Source organism: Penaeus monodon, chromosome 12 (genome assembly GCF_015228065.2).
Source record: "Penaeus monodon isolate SGIC_2016 chromosome 12, NSTDA_Pmon_1, whole genome shotgun sequence".
In the NCBI taxonomy this organism is placed as follows: Eukaryota; Metazoa; Arthropoda; class Malacostraca; order Decapoda; family Penaeidae; genus Penaeus; species Penaeus monodon.
The window spans coordinates 36,973,657-36,978,656 of NC_051397.1; the positions used below are offsets into that span (position 1 = coordinate 36,973,657).

The 5,000-nt window shown below is 36.8% G+C and overlaps 1 protein-coding gene across 3 annotated transcripts in view; it reads left to right on the forward strand.

Annotated features, from left to right (window-relative positions):
• Window positions 1-5,000, forward strand: part of LOC119579406 (complexin-like) — a 116,802-nt gene that overhangs the window by 110,456 nt on the left and 1,346 nt on the right. For all 3 annotated transcript variants that reach the window (XM_037927200.1, XM_037927201.1, XM_037927202.1), the window contains one exon: window positions 1-5,000. This exon is cut by the window's left edge and continues 803 nt beyond it; it is cut by the window's right edge and continues 1,346 nt beyond it. The gene's annotated coding sequence lies outside the window, so the exon portion shown is untranslated.

Genomic DNA, 5,000 nt, shown 5'->3' on the forward strand with positions numbered 1-5,000 from the left:
GTGATTTTGTATATAGAATCCACTTTCTTATAAGTGCTACCAGCTGTTCCCACGAGACCGTTAAGAATATGTACCCTTTTGCATATAGTGAATTTTGCAGCTCACTCAGTGGGTCGCGAAATGGTGAAAGATGTCAACTTTGTAAGCTGATCTGTTTCCCTCCTGATTGATTTGCTTTTTAGGCCTTTTTCATGTCAGCATCTGCTATTAACTGAACGATTTTATGCAAAAGAAAGAATTACAAAACCAAATCGTCCAGCTTAGTACTTTCTGAAGAAAAAAAATATATACTAAAAATTCCCAAAGAAGAAACGTAAATAAAAAATAAAATCTTAAATCAGCTTTCAAAAAATATATATAAAAATATAAAAAATAAACAGACAGCATCCCCTATCCAGAATTAAAAAATAAACAAAGTCTACATCTTTTATCAACATATATTTGTCATTGTTTATTTGGTAATGGAAATAAAAAAAATATATAATCTATATAAAGCGTAAAGATGCGTGGATTGTTAGATATCGTGTCCCTCTTGGCCCCAGAGGGCGGGACAGACGCAACCGGGCCAGTTTCTCAGTTCCAAGTTGTTACCAAGGTGTAACCCAACGTAATCGTCGATCATCGAAAGCTCTTGTTTGTCTAGCTTATTTATTACAGTGTGTTTATCGAAGTTGAGGTTACGTTGTATTTATGAAATTATAAGGATACGTCTAAGGTCAGGTCATTTTGACTTCATGTAGAAGCATCTCTCTCTCTCTCTAGCTTTTGCCTAGATTTTTTTGTCTCTGTCATCGCTGGATTTTGGTCGGATTTTTCTCATGATTGGTCAAAATAGGTCTGTTTCATTTTTCCGTTTTTCGTTATCGGTATTTGTTGGTCACTTTCCTTCCAGGACGTTCCGAGGGTATGATACCTTTGTTCCGTGTTTGCAATGCACTTTACTGATGATGATTATGGCTGTATTAATTAATATAGATTTGTGGAAAATGTGGTGCATAATTGGAAAAAAAAATATCATTGTTATTATTATTATTATTATTTTTATTATTATTATTATTATTATTATCATATATTATTGGTGATTAATATTATCATATTCTCAAGGTAAGCATCACTTTCATAATTAGCATTGTAATTACTGTTGTTATCATCGTTAAAACTGTTTGGTTTCATTCTCATTCAATGTTAACTGTTTGTGAATCATTAAAATTCTTGTTGTACTCATTAAAAATTATTGCATATATGCAATGTTATCGTTTTTGTTTGACGTAATACAGACTAACGCATTTAAGTCATGTTAATTAAAGCTTTAAAGTATATTCAAATTGTTACTGAACTTCAAAAGGAAAAAAATATATGTAATTTTAATCGGCCATTCTGGTAATCAGTCCTCTGTTGTTGTCAGGTGTATTGCAATCCATTTGTGTCTGTGAGAAAATACAAAAATCTTTCCTTTGTCTTTCTTTTGTATAATGTTCAAAGACGATTATTGTGCATTTTCTTGTTTGAATCATGTATATGTTGTGTAAATAAAAAGTGTAACCTACGATAACCGGCAACCCGAGTCTCGCTTGGCAGAACAGGTGCCAACACAGGTTTTTAAGTCGTATTTCATAGATCGAGTGAACTGTCATTGACGAGAAGCGATGTATTGTGCTTTTTAAAAGAAGAATGCTTAAAGAGAATTCAGCATTATAGATTTAAACCATACTGACTATATCTACGTCTTTTCTAGTATTTCTCTGAGACTTTCCAAAAAATACTCTTTCTACATATGTACGTATTTATGCGTATGTATATATGTATATAATATATATATGTATGTAATATATATATATATATATATATATATATATATATATATATATATATATATATAACCATATCAAATTTTCGTGGCTTTGATATCCAAGCTAATCAGCAACCTGAATACCAAAACATTATATATTATGACGTAATATCCGAGGCTATATCGCGATAAAAAAGGCCCATACAAGTTCATCTTAAAACTAATAACTGTGATGGTTAAACGAGATGCAAAAGCGACAAAAAAAAAATAAATAAATAGCCATTATGATATAGGAAAATCTGTCTTTGTATAGAGTTATTAAGCAGATTCTTTCGGTTGATGTAAATGTTGATAACACGGCACTGCAAGCTGCCCGACTCCGTATTTCAGGAGTTCCAGTGTTTTGTGTATCCTTCCCTTTAGCTTCGTCGGACTTGGACACCGTGTAGTGTGACAAGGACAAAAAAAGCAATGCATGTATATGTACATAATATAGTTAAACAAAAGAAATGACCTTTAGACTAATTTTTTTTCATACGAACTCGTTCATGAGGTTATGTAAGCCCGTTGTGGCTATAGATGTATTTTGAATGGATTAGAAGCCACGTGAACAAATAAAAAAAGCAGCCCTCACATTTTTTAAATATTCTGTAAGTCAAGTTTTCCCTAAACAAATATATATATTCAACCAGGGGAAGATGTGATTTACGGGAGACTTTCAAGTAGTGTTTGATATAGTGCACACAAGCCGTGCTGTTGTAGTGTATGATACTCATGTTTACAGGCCCAAGGCGCGCACCCACGGGCCGGCGTTCCCTCGCTGTGCGCTGACTGGACCTGCGCAGCGAGGCATGAACGCATGCGCTCTGGGTCACAGAGCCTGGTGGCCGCAGACTGTACCCGAATCCCGAATCGAGACTAAGCGTAGGAGAGTCAAAGGTAGCAAGACTGGCTGTCCTCGAGCCAAGGTTCCTCTCACTCGCACTGCACTGTCAGTTAGAGATTTCACGTTCTGTCGAGACAGTTCGACCGTCACTTAAAAAAAATGTTTTGTAAAATAACGACGATACTTCAACTGGGCCTTTTTTTATTTACGATATGCCTTGTCTCACCTGGTCAATCGAGTCAACGCTGGGAAACTTTTTCTCCCGCTTTTAGTGTATTTCGAACAAGTATTATGCATGTTTAACAAAATTAGAAGTAATGGTTAAATGGGGCTCTGAGAAAAAACAAATCTATATTCTTCCTCATTAAATATCGCTATACATTTTCTCCATCAGTAGAGGTTCAAATTTATAGCAAAATGCTGTCTTGTGTATATCAATCCTGCTGGCGTCCCTCTGACTGGGCAATCGCTTTTTTTATCGTAAACTTTCAAGTAAAAATTCATGAGCCAGATGCAGAAGCAGACTCATAAAACCTGTGGATATCCTGTCCTGTGTAAGAGAGAGTATAAATTTGTAGACTTTTTGCTTACTGACGCCAGAATCATACCCGTTTCCTTTAATCTAGACAAGTTGTTCTGAACCTTGTTGTTAACTACCGTTGTTGTTGATTTGATAGGCTACTCGTCAGTTATGATTGTTAGTCACTATAATCCGGTAGGAACTTCACGACGCTCTCTGTATCTCTTCAGCAGGCTCTGGCAAGGGGACCTGAATGGTGGCTGCGACCTCCTTGCAAAAAATAAAAATAAAAACAAATCTTTGTTAATTATACAAAATAAGAATAAAATTAATGAATATGTCAATAACTGTGAAAAATATCAGTGGTTTCGATGTAAGTTTGTAAATTCCTTTAGGTATCTAAATCTCGTGGAGAAGCAAGTGATGAGGACTATTTTGTTAGCGTAACCCATCCTCTCTTCTGGAGCCTGCTGTACTATTCCCTTGGTCCTTGGCAAGCCAATCAGAAGGCTCGTGGAACTGAGTTAAGGAAAATCGCTTTTCTGATTGGCTGTTAATGTCACTTGAGTATAAGAACGGTGTGTCCAGGGCGAATGTTCTTACCTGATTTATAAATATGTATGTACATGTTTTGTGGACTGTATTGTCTTAGGATCGAAACAATGATATTATTGATGATCAGTTGATGATAAGCTTGATGATAACGAACCTTAGCTGTAAACATGGCGCTAACTTTGTGACGGGGATCACCTTTTTCGGAACTCAATCGGGAGCCTCACACGAGTAAACTTGCCACCACAACGTAAATACGAGTTTTTTGATGTGGAAGTCACGTTTCCTCCTGAAGTTGGTGGTATAGAAGTCATATTTCCAAGCGGTTTGGCATGAGCGCCGCATAACATAATGTTAGGTGCCTGTTAACTTGACGTGGTTGGACCGGAATCCTGTACAAGATGACATAACGAGACGATTGAATTTTTTGTGTGCGAGTTAAAAGAACTTTGACTTCTCTACACCTTATCAGTGAGGCGTTTCCCCCCCTCCCGAACCGAACCAGCCTTGAGTGAAAGAAATGTTCTCGCGGATTCTTCCTCGCCATTATAAGGTCACGTGAATCAGTTCTTGTACTAATATCGTCTCGTTTGTTTTTTTGAGGTTACCGCCCACCTCGCCAGACTTTTGAACGGAGCCCCAATAGGAAAAGAAACATCAGATGAATAGCCACGACGCCGACTTAAATGTTCATTCTTAGCCAGCACTAGTCTTTCACTGCTAACACAGTCTCATATCACAAGATCGAAGTGTTGAGGTTCGTCTAGAACTGCAGGAGTGAATTTTATTTATTCAGAATATTAATAATTAATAAATTAATTATTTGCAAACTAGCTGGAATGGGCAAAATTTTCACCTCTTACCTTTGTTTCCATCACGAGCATTGGTTTCTCGCATCTGAACTACAAACTTTGACTCAAACCTGAACACCACTTCTCGTATCTCATTCATTTCTATATATGAACTGTAAAACGACCGTAGATTTTTTTTCCGGAAAATTTGCCCAGGAGAGTAGTGTGAACTAGCCGACTATGCACCGCTATTTCTCGATATCCGCATAGGTTCATATTCTCCTTTTAGAAAGATCTTGTATCTATTATTATCCTGTCAGTGTTGTACGTGTGTATCGTGAACATGAAGTACATAGGCCTCCGTCTTCGTCCGGTAACGTGACGTCACCGCTGCAGCATTCTGATGTCATGGACTATGTGACGTCTCATGTGACGTCACCATTTGACACTACAATGCCATAT